Raw genomic sequence first — 8,207 nt, forward strand, 5'->3', positions numbered from 1 at the left:
TTTTTCTCCTCCAGGGTTCCTAAGAGGTCAAGAATAGTCCTGTTGAACCTTTCCACAGGATTTCCCTTTGGGTGGTAGGGTGTGTAGTGCGTGACTTGGAGATTCCAGCAAGCTTACAGAACTCCGCTACCAACTCCGACTCAAAACAGGCTCCTTGATCACGATGCAGTCTGCGAGGAAAACCATAGTGACTGATAACATTCTCCCACAATTCTGTGGACACCGTCTTGGCAGATTGATCTCTTGTGGGATATGCCTGAGCGTATTTCGTGTAATGATCGGTGACCACCAGTACTTTTCTGGTGTCTCTTGAATCAAGTTCTAATGACAGAAAGTCAACACAAACTAACTCAAGTTGCCTGCCAACTTTAATGTTGACAAGCTTGGATGCTTTCTGAACCCTACCCTTGCGTTTCACGCATCTTTCACAACTTTTGCATTTGTTTTCGATATATTCTGTCATCCTGGGCCAGGAGAACCTCGCTCGTGCTAGTTCCAATGTTCTTTCAATGCCTACCTCATCATGAACACATTGAAAGGCTCTCACTCTGTGACTGTTAGGCATGCCAAGTTGGTGAAAAACCTCCCCCCTCTTATTGCAGACTACGGTGCAGCACTCCATCCACCAAGATCAACTTGAAACTCTCTCGTAAAAGGAGAACTACTTTGGGCTCCTCAGCCTTCAATTCCAGGTATCCTTGGTATCAACTTCCGTTTCAAGGATTTCGATGACTCGTGCCAAGATCCCATCTTCCTTCTGGAGCCGATGCCAAGAAGAATGTCCCAACACTGGATCGTCAAGATCATCTGGAACCGCACCTTCATCACACAACAAGCTTTCAACGGCTGCTAATTTACTGTCCAAATGCTGTGTTTCCTTTTGTGAAGCTGTATGAGTGTTGGCACCATGACGCATACAAAGAGCGTTCACTTTCTTCCCTCAAAACCTTAAATTCCTCAGGTGACCAATTGACACGATTTAGGCATGTCAGAGATTCTTTTATCTATTTCCCGCGACTCTTCATCGTCTGGTGAGGGTTCGTGAGGTCTTCGGGAAAGTCCATCATGGTCAATGTTGTGATGCCCCGCTTTGCAACTAATATCAAAGTTGTACATAGATAGAGCAAAGCCACCTGTGACTTGTAGCATCTAGCTTTGCACTAGTCAGCACATAGGTTAAGGGGTTATTGTCAGTCAGAACCTTGAAGCTAGCCCCGTATAAATAGTCGTGAAACGTGTCTTAAACTGCCCGCTTAAGTGCTAAAAATTCAAGTTTATGCACCGGGTAGTTTTTCTCACTTTTTTGAGAGGCCATGACTTGCATAAGCCACCACTCTCGTCTGACCATCTTGAACCTGATAAAGGACAGCACCTAACCCAGTCAGAGTGGCATCTGTGTGAAGAAAATAAGGAAGTTGCCAGTTAGAGAAAGCGAGGACAGGTGTTGATGTTAATTTCTTAATAATTTGCTCAAATGCATCTTGGCATGTGGTAGTCCAATTTTCCCCAAGGGGATGGGACAGTTTACGCGAACAAGACTTGGAACCCACACTTTCTTTCCTCCAGCTTCTATCGGTTATGAGTGTCCAGTATAGTCTGGTTATCATGGCAATTGGGTCCACACTCATCACTGGTTACATGAATTTTAGTATGAACCTTGGTAGGAACATTGCCCATATGTCGCTTCTTTCTGATCTCCTTTAACTGTCTTTCTTTCTCATATGTTCTAATTTGGGGGGCATCTGAGTCTGCTTTCCCCTTGGCTCACCACATGTGCCAAAGGGATCTGGAGTGCAGTGATCTGGACAGTGGCCAAAGGCAAGGACCTGATCCCCGGCTACAGAAACTAGCTCTAGGGACATGGAATGTCACCTCTGGCAAGGAAGGAGCCTGAGCTGGTGTGCGAGGCAGAGCAGTTCCAACTAAACATAGTCAGGCTCGCCTCCACACACAGCTTGGACTCTGGTACTAGTCCTCTGGTGAGGGTTTGGAAATTCTTTCATGCTGGTGTTGCCCCCGGTGAGAGGCGCCAAGCAGGTGGAGAGAACACTTCAAAACCACATCGATTCCACCAACACGCATCCCTTCAAGGAAGCAGAGCCTGGGTACTCTGAGGTGGGCTCTCCTATCTCTGGGGTTGAAGTCACTGAGGTGGGTATAATGCTCCTCCGTTGCAGAGGTGCATAAGGTCTTACTAAATGCTCTGGATGTTGTGGGGCTGTCATGGTTGACACTCATCTACAACATCGCATGGACATCGGAGATAGTGCCTCTGAATTGGGAGACCGGGCGTGGTGGTCCCCCTTTTTAAGAAAGGCCATTCAGTTCTGGAAATAATGTCCCAAAAGTGAATCAATGGGAACAAAAAATGTACTGTGTTTACAAATAGAGTAGCTCTCTTTTTACATGGCTGTTATCGCGTGAACACTCTTCAGCGTTAGCCCCTGTGATCTTGTGGTCTCGCCAGTGCAGCTTTCCGGACACACTGCACACACCCGCAGTCGGGAGTCACAATTGTTTAAAACCTGCTGAACAACAACGCCAACTAATGCCAACAAGCGCCATGTGACTGAAGCACGAACTGTACCGTATGTATTTTGTTTACAAAAATCGCGTGGGTCGGGTTCCGAAGCTGTGCTCGAAATCAAAGTCAAAGAATTCCCGACATTTTGTGTCAAACTCCAAATATGTCGAGTACTGAGGTGGTCGAGTTCCAGGGTTCTATTGTACAGAGGAATCACTCTCAGCCTCCCTGATGAGGTCTATCCAGTGATGTTGGAGACGAGGGTCCATTGGGAGGTCCAATCTCAGATTCAGGAGGAATGTGGTTTTCATCCAGCTGTGGAACAATGGACAAGCTCTCCACCTTTGGCGGGGTCCTTGAGTACTTACTGTACTTTGTACACATCCATTAACATTCCTCCCAAACTTAGAAAGACCAATTATAGCCTAATAGCCTTAATAGAGCTCCATCACTTGTTTTTGTTTTACTTTAAATGTGTACTATATGTATGCAAGGCACTACGCTGCCTCTGAAAGGCCAACATACTGTACTACTGTACATCTTAATCATGGAAAAGAACCAACAGTAGGAAAGTTACTTGAGTACATAAGAAATAGATGATGCAGCCCTCAAGAAGTTCAACCTTCCGCAGGAGCTGCTGAAGACCTTCTACACTGCCATCATCCAGTCTGTCCTCTGCACCTCCATCACTGTCTGGTTTGGATCGGCCTCCAAACAAGACAAGCACAGACTGCAACGGACAATCAGGACTGCAGAAAAGATAATTGGAATCAACCTCCCATCTATCCAAGACTTGTACCTGTCCAGGACCAGGAAACTTGCAAGTAACATCTCTACAGACCCTTCTCACCCAGGTTGCAGTCTGTTTGAACTACTCCCCTCCGGACGGCGTTATAGAGCTCTCTACGCCAAAACCAGCAGACACAGAGACAGCTTCTTCCCCCAGGCAGTTGCTCTGATGAACTCACACCACTCTTAGAGTCTCAGAGTCCTTACTGTGCAATAACATCCTGCGCTCCATACCTTTTTTGAATTGTCTACACTGTTTGTACTATGTGTCCTCTGCATCCATTGCAGCCTGGTCATCCTGGAAGAGGGACTCTCCCATCTGTGGTCTCTTCTGAAGGATTTCTCATTTCCCCCTAGCTGAAGTTTTGAGTTTTTCCTTGCCCTCTTGGGAGTTTAAGATCAGGGGATGTTTGAGAATATTGCCATTTTTCACATGTTCTGAGTGTTGTTAGTCACCTAAATGTTGAACAGAGGCTGTGATTTACCGAAGTCAAATTCCTTGTTTGGCATGCTCAAACATGGGCAATAAAAACTCTTGAATCTCGAATCTTGAATTAACCTTAGTAACAAAAGATCAAATCACAGCACAGAAAGAATAGATGCACACTGGAATACTTGGTTTTACAGGTTTAGTTTTAAACAGTAATCCAAAGGCCACTGAACCAGAATTAATGCTTATTTTAATATGCTCTAATTGAATAATTAATACTGCGATTGGCTGGCAACCAGTTCAGGGTGTCCCCCGCCTACTGCCTGATGACAGCTATATGACGCCCGCGAGCCTCGTGGGGACAAAGTGGTTAGAAAATGGATGGATGGAATAATTAATATGCTCTCATTGAATAATTAGAGTATATTACAATAAGTATGAATTGTGGTTCAGTGGCCTTTGTATGGAGGTAGATTGGGGTCAAAAGTTTTGTACTTGAAAAAATAAAACACATACTCAAAAAAATAAAACTTGAATCTAAAAATAAATGCACTGAGCTTAAAACTTGAAAAATAAAACAATGTATTCAAAATAAAAATACTTGTTTGAAAGTTTTTTGAGTTGAAAATAGTTATCCTTCATCTTACTAATTTATTTGAATAAGCTATTTATTTTTAGGTTTGACCTCAATTTATTTTTCAAGTTTTGAGGTCCTTTTTTTTCAATTGCATGCTTTATATTTTCAGATTATTATTTTTTTCCAGGTTCAACTCCTCTTTTTTCAGATTCACATCTTTCTTTATTTTTTTATTTAAATCTTCATTTTGAGTTGCACACTCTTGCCCTGAACCTGGCGTGGGGGTGTGGAATCACGAGTGACAGCTGAACTGGAAGGCGTGGATCCACCCCCCAGAGACAGCGCTTTAAGGGAACGTAGACAATAAAACAAATGGAACTTGACACCTACATACAACATAGTTATGACATGGGCAGCCTTAGAATTGATGCCTGTGTCAAATCTATATTTAAATACCCATTTTTTACAGTACTGAGCACCAAAAGAGATTTAAGGGCGATTGATTTCGGCACATTTTGCAGTTCAGCAGTCGCATTTCAAGTACTATTATGCCCGATTTTGACATGGCTCTTTGAAAGCTGTGAGTGGGTGAGTGAGTGAGTGAGTGAGTGAGTGAGTGAGTGAGTGAGTGAGTGAGTGAGTGAGTGAGTGAGTGAGTGAGTGAGTGAGTGAGTGAGTGAGTGAGTGAGTGAGTGAGTGAGTGAGTGAGTGAGTGAGTGAGTGAGTGAGTGAGTGAGAAAAGGCAGATGTCCCTAGAAATGCTCCATAGCCTGCTAAGTCCCTTTGTAGTACAGTCGGAGGTGGTCTACACCAAAGAGCTGAAATCAGACAATAAACAAAACCGAATGTTTTCGAGGGCAGCAAATGTTGCATTCTCTTCATGGTTCGTTTAATGTCGCTAATGTTCACAAAACACTCGCCAGATGTTTTGCCATCTGTTTCAAGGATCTTTCCTGTCGCAAGGAAATTTTGAATTGGTTCAGAATTCCCTTGCTACAAGAAAAGTGCAAGCAAACATCTCGCAACCATTTGGCGAACATTTGCAACCTTGAGATCATGGATAGATTTACTAGGAGTGGTCCAATTGCAAATAAAAATGGCTGTTCAGGGTCACTATTTCTTTATTATACCTTTAACAATGTATTATGAACATACATTTCATCTTGTCCACAAAGGGCAACAATTCCAAATATACATACAGTAAAACATGATGTGGAACCATCCATTTTTGGGACTGACCATTTCTGGTGGACAGTAGCTTTCTGATATGTTGAGCTAGACACTTTTTTAAAATATAAATATAAATGAAAGCATTAGTAGAAACATTGTGATTAGTTTTACAAATTTACTCATTACGTAAATATGATATCGAATTTTGCAATTACCAATACAAATGGTACACCATAACAACTTAATACTTTGGAGTAGCACTTTTAATTTTGAATTGTAATATACATTATGCAACATTGAGAAGACAACTCCAGTGTGAAATCACTACCATATTGTACATAAATGACTTGATTACAGTTTATTGTATTTTGTAGAACAGTGTTTGACTGTTTAATACCATAATAAACTTAAAATTGCTGTGGAATGTGTCAGATGTAATTTGTTGAGGCGAACAAAAATAAATACTACGCACAAAGAAAAAACAAAAAATTATCGGATCCTTCATAACAAAAAAGGCACAATTTGCATCTCATCATACACAAGACAGACCTACGCAGTCCCTTTTGGCATTTCACAAGGGCTCTAAGTAATCACAGGACCTTCATAGAGAGAAATTCATAAAGTCGACAGGCATAAGTACATAAGTTACTGTATGGTAGAAAACCAGTACAATGGATGTCTGCATGCAGTGGAAAGGTTTTTAATTGCATTGAAAATTCTTTATTATTGTAGGATAAGCCCCTTAAGATGCAACATCTCGTTTGTGAGGTGGTAGATGAGGATGGCTAACAAGGAAAAAATTCAAGACAAACCTAATGAAAATGAAAAAAAAGTACTATGTAGTATTTGAATAAAAAAAATGAAATTGTACATCTTAAGGAACTTGTAGGAATTTCCTCCCATAGCCTGTGCTTATTTTATGAAAAGAATCCAGCATAAAAAACACAAATGATACACACTTGATTAAAAAGGACATTTTAATTGTGGCATGTATGCATTCTGTGGAACTAAGGGGTCTAGTTTGGCCTCTGGTGGATTAATGAACTGCTTAATTTTATTGGTTAGATGTGCATAAGTAGATTTCATACCAGTCAAATTAGTACACCAATGTGTTCAATGAGCTCGATGTTTCATTAGGCCAAAAGACTAACAATCAAATGATTTAATTAAATGTGTTTTTCTTATTTAAATTAACATATTTTTAGAAGAACACAAAACACTATACTGTACATTTTGTTTCTGATTTTTTTCTGAAGTATTTGCCTTAGTATGGAATAAATAACTGACTCCAGAGCAGTATTCCCTCTAAACTGCGCACAAGAAACTCTATGCTGTGCACAAAATAGAATTCACCATAAACTGATTGATTAATATCTAATGTTAGATGTAATCTAATCTAATTAAGTGGACGAAGGATTTTCTTTCTGTGCCTTTTTGTAGTGTCAATTAGTAATTGACAGGTGTCCAGCCAATTATATGATATGGTTCACTTACGCTCCATATATGTAAGTTTAAGGTCAGTGGATGTTTGAGAATAATTGTCAATCTTTGCACATGTTGTCCTGAATGTTGTACAGAGGCCGAGATCTACCGAAGTCAAATTCCTTGTATGTCATCCTCAAACTTGGCAAATAAAGATTGATTCTGATTTTGACACATAGGTGTCCTGCTCATCAGCAGCGACACATTCACTCGCCAAGCCAAAATAAATAAGAGATGCGGCAGTTCTTTTAAGATTGGATGGCTGTCGGAGTGTGTGCAACTACAAGAGGAAACGGTGAAACCGGGAGAGATTTTCTCTTTTTCAAATAAGAAAGGTCTCCTCTCCAAAGCATGCAGTGAAGCCAAAGTGGCGGGTGAGTTTACAGAGGGAGAAATATGGAAGGAATGGAAATTGGAACAAGAAATTGTACAAAGACTCAAGATGGGACAGGGGATCGGTACATTATTGCGCAAAAGACCGACAGAAAAGGAACGAGCTGTCACACAAAACAAAATCCGACCCCGAGCAAGTTAAAGTTGTGATTGACAATTTATTTATTTATTTATTTATTTATTTATTTATTTATTTATTTATTTATTTATTTATTTATTTATTTATTTATTTATTTATGTTTGTTTGTTTGTTTGTTTATTTTTTATGTATTTTTTTTGTTTTTCTTTATTTATTTAATCTGGTTTTGCACAAAGTGGTCCACGGTGTGCGCAGGGAGCTTTTGTGTTTGCACAGACACTTGAAAAATTCGAGGGAACACTGCTCCAGAGTGATTTGCTACAATGTATAAATAAGACAGCCGAGGATTAACCCATGTTCAATATGTCTGTAAGCCAAAGTCTATCCGTCCAATTTTTAGACATTCAGAAAACAGTCTCTGAAGAAAACATCATGTATTTTTTATTCTTTCTCAAAAAGGAAAGTGTGGCAGTGAGATATGACTAAGTTAGATCTCTGTAATGTGTTTCAATCAAATACCATCTACTATGAATATGTTACAAAAAATCATAAATGCTGAATATTACACACAACAGCAAAAAACACAAATCATTCACATCGTATGTACATATATTAATGATGACCACATTCCTCTTGAGTCATCTTACAGCAGTTCTTTACACGTCAGTATGTTAGGTCAGTGTGTGTATTCAAAACAGATGTTCACTAATTTCACAATTTCCAGTTTTAAGACACATTAGAAGATTAAAACCTGCTGAATGTG

Source organism: Syngnathus typhle, linkage group LG5, assembly GCF_033458585.1.
Source record: "Syngnathus typhle isolate RoL2023-S1 ecotype Sweden linkage group LG5, RoL_Styp_1.0, whole genome shotgun sequence".
In the NCBI taxonomy this organism is placed as follows: domain Eukaryota; kingdom Metazoa; phylum Chordata; class Actinopteri; order Syngnathiformes; family Syngnathidae; genus Syngnathus; species Syngnathus typhle.